This window comes from Pelobates fuscus, chromosome 3 (assembly GCF_036172605.1).
Source record: "Pelobates fuscus isolate aPelFus1 chromosome 3, aPelFus1.pri, whole genome shotgun sequence".
NCBI lineage: Eukaryota > Metazoa > Chordata > Amphibia > Anura > Pelobatidae > Pelobates > Pelobates fuscus.
The window spans coordinates 54,782,349-54,793,518 of NC_086319.1; positions in this window are offsets into that span (position 1 = coordinate 54,782,349).

Sequence of the window (11,170 nt, forward strand, 5' to 3'; positions counted from 1 at the left end):
ACCTTTCTAGAGCTCCCCGCCGGGATAGCTAAAAACGGGTAAAATAATCGCCCTACCTGCACCCACGGTGTTCCTGGAGACTGTCCTTGCCGACTAAAACAAGATGGGTCGGAAAACGAAAAAGCCCAGACCCGACAAGGCCAGTCCTGGGCTCACAATCGGAGATCTCTGGCGGCAGGCGCATGGCACCATCGGGCCCAAGATGGCCGCGATCACAGGAGGATGCTCCGATTTCTCGGACGAGGACTCACTGGGAGCCGAAATAGAATATCCACAGGCACCGGAGAGGCCCATACAAAGACCGCAGGGCCCAGAGGCGTCCCCGGTCACCAAATCAGACCTGAAGGAGATGCTGGCCGCACTCCAAGACCACATTTCGGCGGACATAGCCACGATCCGCGGGGACCTACAGGGCCTCACAGGCCACATTGGTAAAATCGAGCACACCACCACAGAGCACTCCCAGCAGTTAACCGCGCTCCAGCACACAGTACAAGAACTGCTGCACCTAAACCAGCTGCATGAACGCCAACTTGCTGCCCAGGAGGACTCCCGGCGCCAAAATAACATGAGAGGGGTCTCGGAGGAGATACTGGACGCTGAACTTCCACACTTTGTGAGACGCCTGATAGGGGCCTTATTACAACCCAGACAGGCTAAAGCAGTGACAGTCGAAGGCCAATTCCGTATCCCCAAACCCGCCAGAGCCCCGAAAACAGCCTCCAGGGACCTGGTGGTCCGTTTTAATAGCGGGTCAGACAAGAATGCAATCCTTACAGCCCTGAGGGGACAAACACCGTATCGCTTTGAAAACATGCAGCTTACAATGTTGGCCGACCTTTCGGGGAGCACCCTTGCATGGAGAAAGACACTCCGGCCATTCACAACACTTCTCCAGCAGCATAGCATCCGCTACCAGTGGAGACTCTCCCGCACACTGCTGGTGCATCAGGGAGCAACACCGCACACAGTGACTACCCTCCAAGAGGCTGCCGCAATACTACCAGCCCTGGGGCTCCCCCGGGATGCACTCACTCGAGCTAATCAACCTGAACAGCCCCCTCACTCCTGGGACCCGGCTAACATCCCACCTTTTGTCCCCCGACGGAGTACCGCAGATACCTACGCAACAGCAACTACCTGAATGGAGCAGCAACTGACCGTACCCCACAAGGCCATTAGCCTATTTTAACTTACGTTAAACCCAAAACACTTTCTTATACCACCCAAGAGACCGGCTCTACAATTTTGCCTGGATACTTTAATATGACCCGCACTCGCCCCATCTACAGAAGAACCCAAGCCCTCTGACGACACCAGAGACCCAGGGTACAACGAAACCACCCTCAAGTGCAGGCAATGACAAGAATATAACCGGACGCTACCCACATTTCACATTGCCAATGAATGACTTACCACACCGAGGCATAGACTGCCGATACCGCACATCCTCGAGCACGGACTTGCAGTCATGACCCGGCCCACTGGTACCATGCGGACACTGTTACTGTTTTGTTTTGATTTCGAATTTATTTTTGTTTTAATAGCCACTAAACACCAGCTTTCACCTAAATGTTCCAGGAACACAGCCCAATACCGGATAGCTGACATGTTTAGACCAAGTTGCTAACCCAATATTGCGAAACCCACACCTGCTGGCACGGCTATAAATTCACAGGTCACCCCCTGGGGGTCGTATATAGCTTGAATGTACTAGCTTTTTGCAAGCTTCACGATCTTTCTTTCTTTTGTTCGAACTTAGTATTTACTCATAGGCTACCGAATGCTTGTTTATTACACCCTATGCGACTAACAGCTTGTGAGGCAACTATAGTTCCACACACTAAGACAGGCATACACATGTGATGTAACCATTATACTAACAACACACAGCGGCGGCAAATACAGATGCCCTGAGAGGGGCTGCTCCACCATACCATATAAGCCTATCTCTTACCGACCAACTTACTGTATATAGTTTGAAGCCACTTAAAGACCAGCCGCACTTAACTTTAGGTTCAGAAGGTACACAAGGTGCATTGTATCAGGACAACACCTAGAGCAAATTTAGATATGTTCCTATGCTCCTATGCTGTTTCATATGAACCACGTTTACTTTTTTATTTTCGTAATTATACTTCAATATGTTGCCCTTCCTACGCTACCCTTTATATCTACTTTTCACTATGTTGAAATAACTGTTTAGTCTAACATACCAACTCTACAAAAATGTGCGAAACATCAAGCCATTGTTTACTCTGTGTACAAACTGTGACACGCTGTTGTGGCGTATGTTGATATGTATGTAACCCCCCGCACAACAAAAATAAAGAATTAAAAAAAAACAAAAAAAAAAAACTTGAGGAAAGTTGTAGCTGTATGCTCCGGTCGGAGAGGAGCCCAGAGGCCCCTGCGGCTCTGCTGATGGTGGCAGTGTTGCGTGGGCCGTAGCGGACCCTGCTCCAGCCTTTTGGAAGGTCCGCATCTGTGTGCCACAGACTCGGGTATGCAGTGCAGCCGGGTCTACCCCTTTATGGGCGCTGTGGAGGGCCCCGGTAGTCAAGCGCCGCCAGCGGCGGGTGGTCCTCTGGCGTTGTGGGCGATGCTTCGGCCCAGGAAGGCAGGGAGCCTGGGTGGCGTGTGCTCCAGGTCGGAATCTGTCCGAGCGGGGCACGCTCGGCCCTTTCTCCTTGGCCTCCCACACGTACTTTGGTGACTGTAGTGCCATGCGCTGCTCCAGTCTCTCCCAGAAGTGCTGGAAGGCCTCATCTATACGTCGGATGGAGCGCTCAATCATGTCTCCGCTGGGGTCTGCATGTGTAGGCGCCATTTGTGTTGTGGCCTGTGCACGAGGCCTGTCTTGTGTCGTGCCCGATTTTTCATGCAAAGTGAAACTGTAGACGAGAGCTTGTTGCTTGTCGGTGGGGACCGGGATAACCCCCGCCGGTCCACTGGGGGGGGGGACGGGTATCCCTGCTAGAAAGCTTCTCTCTATGCCGCGGCGGTAGAGTGGCCGTCTCCCCCGCCCCGTCCATGCTTGTAGGCCGCAGAGGTCGCTCGGGTGATTTCGGCTCGAGGAGGTGCATGTGTGGTATCAGTAAGTAGGGCTTGCTTTCCCCCAGCCTCCAGCAGCTGGCATCGAGTCAGTAGTCGCTTGGTGTGAGTTTTAAATCGATCAATATCGCCGCCAGGAGCAGGAGCTTCGGTATCGTGCGACTGCTCTGCTTCAAGGTCAGGCCCCGCCCCCCTTCTGACGTTTGTTGTTCAGGAGCGACTTGACAAGAGGAATACGACATCTGAAGCCCATGTCCAGGATATGTGGTGGCTCTTGATGCACTGACTCCAGCCTCAGTCCACTCCTTGTGGAAGTCCCCAACACATTTGAATGGCCTTTTCCTGACAATTCTCTCCAGGCTGCGGTCATCCCTGCTGCTTGTGCACCTTTTTCTTCCACACTTTTCCCTTCCACATAACTTTCTATTAATGTGCTTTGATACAGCACTTTGGGAACATCCAACTTCCTTCGCAATGACCTTTTGAGGCTTTCCCTCCTTATGGAGGGTGTCAATGATGGTTTTCTGCACAAATGTCAGGTCAGCAGTCTTCCCCATGATTGTGATTCCTACTGAACCAGACTCAGAGACCATTTGAAGGCTCAGAAACCCTTTGCAGGTGTTATGGCTTACTTAGCTGATTAGAGTGGGACACTGTGAGCCTAGAATATTGCACCTTTTCACAATATTCTAATTTACTGAGATTGTGGATTTGGGGTTTTCATGAGCTGTAAGCCATAATCATCGCACTTATGACAAATCACGGCTTGAACTATCTTGCTTTGCATGTAATGCGTCTATCTCATATATTCGTTTCCCCTTTTACGTTGCATTACTGAAATAAATGGACTTTTGCACGATATTCAAATTTTTCGAGTATCACCTGTATAACGATCGCTTCCATGATGCTTTATTATTCTAAAGGCATGCAAAGATTCATGGGAGTTGTAGTTCTACATCATCTAGGGGTCTACCTTTTGGGCTCCCCTTAGGCAGAAGTGCACTAATATAGAGTTATTGTTTTGAGTCCTACAACCAGACTTTTCGCAACACGTCCAGGTAATGGGGCTGAAGCATTGATTGTATTGTTTCACTTCTGCTTAATGTATTCCTTCAGACCTGAGGAAACGTGGAAAACTCTTGAAAAACCTGCCTTTAAAGTGTTATGTTAGTCCAATAAAACTGCATACTGCAATATTCAGGTATTTTGGCATCACTTCTGCTTAAAGGAATGCTCCAAAGTTGAAACCCAAAAATACATTGTACTTACCTTTTTATGCACCAGAAAAAGTCCTGTCTTGGCATTACTCCGTCGTGGAGAGACTGTCAATAACAACATTCTCCTCATTCTATCCGGACAGAATTGGTGCATAGGCGACCATTGCCAGAAAGAATGCTTCTCCTAGAGCTAGTCTAATGTTTCCCTATGGAAGCTCTCTATTCCACTTCAGTGATCGTTCAACTGGAGTGCTCAGTCGCTGTGATTCTAGCGCTTCAGGCTCCGAGCATATCCTGACAGGATCTCCCTCCATCTCCCCACACCAATTGTGATAGGTGCTGGGCTTTGCACACTGCCCAAACCCTATCACAGGACAATGTTTCTCTAATACTGAAAAAAGCCTATAGATGGTGGCAACATACCACTTTTTACCATTTTAACTAGGAAAGGCAAGTATATTGAGTCCCCTAATCTATGGACTGATAGCACTCCCAGAGTCCTTTAACGAGCTCCTAGATAGCCTCGCTCCTCCTTTCCTATCGCCTCACCCTGCAAACTTCAGGCAAATCGGACTGTATATACAAAGAGGACTTTCCAACTGGAATGGGTGAGATCTGCCCAATATGGGATTTCATTGATACCAAAGCATTTGCATTTGGATATTTTTTGCTTTTTTAGTGTGTACACACTGAGACTTTGCATAGATTTCCTACATACATTTTTGTCATTTAAAAAAAAAAAAAAATTGTCTTTTTCACTGGTTCTTTTTTTTCTCTTTTGCTTATATTTTTGTAGTGAGATATTTATAAAACCATATGTTTTTTTCCAACACAATGCATTATAGTCTGTGTAACCTAGGATCATAGGAAACATGCAAGGGATTTTTATCACTGGTTTATATATATATATATATATATATATATATATATATGTTTAGCACTTATAAGGATGCATACATGTATAATTCTATGCATCTTGTGATTTATGTATCTTTTTTTGGTTATGCAATTGTGCCTTTACTTATTATTGTGAAAGTGAACAATATAGGTAATATAGATATACATCAGCTCTGCTAACGAGCATAGTTCTGTAAGAAAACTTGCTATAACAGTACCTATATCTACATAAAAATTTGAAAACAAAATGTGCATCGTATTATGAGTGCAGTATCATATTTTATTATCATATTTATCTAAGGTATGTTTGTGGGCTACCTTAATACCAGCACCACTGCAGATGGGAGAGTGCCAATACATATGTAAATATAATTTAATGTGTATAATCCACTGCTGCTATCAGTTCTGATATTGGCAGAGGGTTTCCTTAAATGGACTTTAAAGGGACTTTCCTTAAATAGTCACCTGAACAACTTTAGCTTAATGAAGCAGTTATGGTGTATAGAACATGCCCCTGCAGCCTCACTGCTCAATCCTCTGCCATTTAGGAGTTAAATCCCTTTGTTTATGAACCCTAGTTACACCTCCCTGCATGTGACTTGCACAGCCTTCCGTAAACACTTCCTATAAAGAGAGCCCTATTTAGGCTTTCTTTATTGCAAGTTCTGTTTAATTAAGATTTTCTTATTCCCTGCTATGTTAATAGCTTACTAGACCCTGCAAGCTAAAGTAATTTAGGGGACTATAGTGTTCCTTTAAGGCTAGTGGTAGTGTAAGGGTAAGGCAAGGATTAAAGGGATTCTATAGTGCCAGGAAAACAAACCCGTTTTTCTGGCGCTGTAGGCTCCTGCAGTGCCTCCCTCTCGCGCAGCTGAAGGGGTTGAAACCCTTCCAGTCACTTACCTGAATCCAGCGCACATGTCCCTCAGCACTCGGTCAGGCTCCGCCCACGCTTCTCTACCGCTGGTGGGGGAGACCTAATGTGCATGCGCGCCAATGGCCGTGCTCGCATTAGGATTTCCCCATAGGAAAGCATTATTAATTTCCTATGGGGAAAAATCTGTCGCTGGAGGTCCTCATGCAGAGCATGAGGACATTCAACGTCAGATAACGGACCAAAGGTCCTTTTGGATTCCGGAAGACCCTCTAGTAGCTGTCTGGTAAAGAGCCACTAGAGGAGGCGTAAACCCTCAGAGGTAATTATTGCATTTTCTCAGTGTTCTTTTAATTTTGTTTTTGGGTTAGGGCAGTGGCGTACACACAACCCATGGGGCCCCGGTGCGAAAACTGATCTGTGCCCCCCCCCCCCGCTTACTCTGCGCGGGCTGGGGCCGCAACACATTGCGGGCGGGCACCTGGTCGCAGGGCTGTGACCCGTGCGACCGCGGTATGTACGCCAGTGCATGCATAAACACATACACTTAAAGGACCACTACAGACACCCAGATCAATGTTGCTATGTTTCACCGAGGGTTAATCCATCTCTAGTGGCTGTCTCATTGACAGCCGCTAGAGGATTTTCTGCGATTCTCACTGTGAAAATCACAGTGAGAAGACGCTGAACGTCCATAGGAAAGCATTGAGTAATGCTTTCCTATATGGGCGGTTTGAACGCGCGCGTGGCTCTTGCCACGCATGTGCATTCGGAGCTGAGAGGCGGATCGGGACGGAGAGATCCCCAGCGCCAAGGGAGCCCGGCGCTGGAGAAAGGTAAGTGCTTTAGACACACACACACACACTCTCATGAACAGACGCACACATTTACTGACAGACACACACTCAGTGACAGACGCACACAAACATACTCAGTAACAGACACACACACTAACACTAACACACTCTAAAACTAACACACTCACTAACACAATCACTCACACTAACACACTCACTAACACACTCACTAACACACACTCACTCACTCACACTCACTCACTAACACACTCACCCACTAACACACACACAAACTAACACAAACTAACACTAACACACTCACTAACACACACTAACACACACACACTCACTAACACACTCACTAACACAATCACTCACACACTCACTAACACAATCACTCTCACTAACACACTCACTAACACACTCACTCTAACACACTCACACTAACACTAACACACTACCACTAACACACTCACACTAACACACTCACACTAACACACTCACACTAACACTAACACACTCACTAACACTCTCTCACTAACACACACTAACACAAACTAACACTAACACACTCACTAACACACTCACTAACACTAACACACTCACTAACACACTCACATTAACACACTCACTAACACACACACTCACTCACTAACACTCACACACTCACTAACACACTCACATTAACACACTCACTAACACACTCACTAACACTAACACACTCACATTAACACACTCACTAACACACTCACTAACACTAACACACTCACTAACACTAACACACTCACATTAACACTAACACACTCACTAACACACTCTCTCACTAACACACACACACACACACTAACACAAACTAACACTAACACACTCACTAACACACTCACTAACACTAACACACTCACATTAACACACTCACTAACACACACACTCACTCACTCACTAACACTAACACACTCACTAACACACTCACATTAACACACTCACTAACACTAACACACTCACTAACACACTCACTAACACTAACACACTCACTAACACACTCACTAACACACTCACTCACACTCTCACTAACACACTCACTAACACACTCACTAACACTAACACACTCACTAACACTAACACTCACTAACACTAACACACTCACATTAACACACTCACTAACACTCTCACTAACACTCTCACTAACACACTCACTCACTACCACTCTCACTAACACTAACACACACACACACTCACTAACACTAACACACTCACTAACACACACTCACACACACTCACTAACACACTCACTAAACACACACACACGTTTTTTCTGTTTTTTTTAAAAAATTTAATCCCCCCAGCCTCCTTACCTGTGTGAGAGCTGGGGGGATTCCCTGGGGTCCAGTGGTGTTGCTGGTCACCCGGCTGGCGGGCGCGCGAGGGAGCACTGTCCCCTGGGTGCTCCCTCTTCAGCTCCCTCGCGCGCCGCGTACTGATACCGGAGCCGGAAGATGACGTCATCTTCCGGCTCCGGTTTCAGTGTGGTGCGCGAGGGAGCTGAAGAGGGAGCACCCAGGGGACAGTGCTCCCTCGCGCGCCCGCCAGCCGGGTGACAGCAGGGCCAGCCTCGGGGGGCCCGGAGGTGGCCGGCTCCTGGGCCCCCCAGCAGAAGAGGCTGGCCCTATGGGTACATACCGGGTCGCAGGGGCGGCCGGGCCCCCTGGTGGGCCGGGCCCGGTCGCAGCCGCGACCCCTGCGACCCTGGTATGTACGCCACTGGGTTAGGGATAGTGTAGGCTATGTATATGGTGTGTTTAAGCATAGGGTAATGGTTATGATTGGTATAGCCTAAACTACCAAAAATTATCAAATTGATCAGAGATGGGCACCAAGCTGCCACCCATCACAGGCTTAATGGAACACTATAAAGTCAGACACACAAACGTTTTCCTGATCCTATAGTGTCAAAACCACCATCCAGCTCCCTTGGCCCCCCTTAATATAGCACCATCTTACTTTTATTCCAGTTTGCTGCTGCTGGCCTGCCCATGATCTGCCTGCTTGGCTGACATCATCAGGAGTGTGGATCGACGCCAGTCACAATGCTTTCCCGTAGGAAAGCATTGGATTGGCTAAGATTGTTAAGGAGGCAAGCTAAAGGTAAATACTGGCAAGCAACAGCCTAAGCCCCCAGCCACAGATAAGGCCTCAATATATTCCAATATATCTCTAGAAAGCCAGTTGATGGAGAGTGAATAAATTTACCTGTGCAATGCTTAGTGAATATTCGCTAGACATGCAGAGCTATAAATATATACAGTAACCTATGGATGTATTGCATACAGAGACGTGGATTTAATAACATATATTATCCTGTAGCAACAGATATCTGGGCAAGCTTCCCTTGATGGCTCTTTTGGTGAGAAATGGCGAGGAAATCGAGGTGAAGAATTAATAAAAGGCCCACAGGTGTAATTAGTACATCTGGAGATACTTTGCCTAACTCTCACCTGCAGTACCGGAGAAAAGGAGACTTGTCATAGATACAGGTAAATAACGGTTAAAAGGCATTTTTGCCTTAGTTAAAGGGACACTATAGTCACCCAGACCACTTCAGCTCAATGAAGTGGTCTGGGTACCAGGTGTCTCAGGTTTTAACTCTTCGGATGTAAACATAGCAGTTTCAGATAAACTGCTATGTTTACATTGCAGTGTTAATCCAGCATCTAGCGGCTGTCTTCCTGACAGCCGCTAGAGGCTCTTCTGCGAACGTCCATAGGAAACCATTGATAAATGCTTTCTTATGGACTGTTTGAATGCGCGCATCTCTTGCCACGCATGCACATTCAGCTCCACTCGGGAGCTGACGTAGGCGAGGGAGGAGAGGTCACCAGCGCAGAGGGAGCCCGGCGCTGGATTAAAGTAAGTGGCTGAAGGGGTTTTAACCCCTTCAGCGCCAAGGAAGGGGCCCTGAGGGTGGGGGGATCCTAAGGGTTGTATAGTGTCAGGAAAACTAATTTGTTTTTGTGACACTATAGTGATCCCTTAAGTCTTTCCACGTCTGCAGGGGTTAAAAGCAAGAATTTTCTCTCTTGGCTGCAATCGGTACCCTTTCTCTTTATCAGGGCAAGCACAACCTCCCTTTCTTTTCTCTGTCTCACAGGCCAAGATAACCTTCGCATAGTTTAGAGAAGACGTGCTAAACATGCGCAGTAGATTTCCTGTAATACATAATGTTAGATGAATAATTATACTTTTTGCACTAAACGTCTATGATTGGTTGATTTTGTCTTCTATTGGAGATACCCCTATGTAAACTGTGTTTGTTTCATATATATACTGTACCCACATTAAACATTTTTTTAAAAGAAAAGGCACTTCTTTCTTAAACTTCATAATGACTGGTCTGCTTTAATTGTTCATTCATTGTTCGCTGCAGTGAACATAAAAAAAGATTAAGGAAAGCAGGGTGTGTTAACAGCATAAGTCCATGGCAGCTTAAAGGGCCACTATAGGCACCCAGACCACTTCAGCTCAATGAAGTGGTCTGGGTGCCAGGTCCATCTAGGGTTAACCCTACCTGCTGTAAACATCTCATTGACAGCCGCTAGAGGCGCTTCCCACTGTGATTTTCACAGTGAGAAGATGCTGACGTTCATAGGAAAGCATTGAGAAATTTGAATGTGCATTCGGTGGATGACGTCGGAAGAGGGAGGAGAGTCCCCAGCGCTGAGGGAGCCCGGCGCTGGAGAAAGGTAAGAGTTTAACCCCTTCCTCCCCCTTCAGCCCGGCGGGAGTGGGACCATGAGGGTGGGGGTGGACCCAAAGACCCTATAGAGCCAGGAAAATTAGTTTGTTTTCCTGGAACTATAGTGGTCCTTTAAGGGTTTCCAGATCCTGTAAAATTCTTAGAGCCTAACGCCGGTCAAGCTGTGATCCCATCACAGTTGAGACAAGCAAGTTGCAAGTCAACGCAATCAACAACTCAAAAGCGCTTAATAATTCTGTGTAATGTCCTTCCACAGATAGCAGCAGGTCAGTGTTATCTGACTAATACCTACAATAAAGAGACATTAGGATAGAAAATAAGGGACGGGGGATGGGCCCACACAGGGACTGTCCCACCTAAATAGAGACACTTGGGAGGGATGTATTCTGGAACATGTGATTTTATAACCTTCAGATTTAGCCATCACGTGGTACATGGAGTTTCCAGAAGCCCTTGATGGAATTATAGAACACATGTTTAGTTCACTCTTTAAAACATAATGTTAAAATAAATGAATTAAACACCTGAGAAGTTACACATGTCGCTCTAGTGGCGACAACACAATAACACTCGGTGTCTT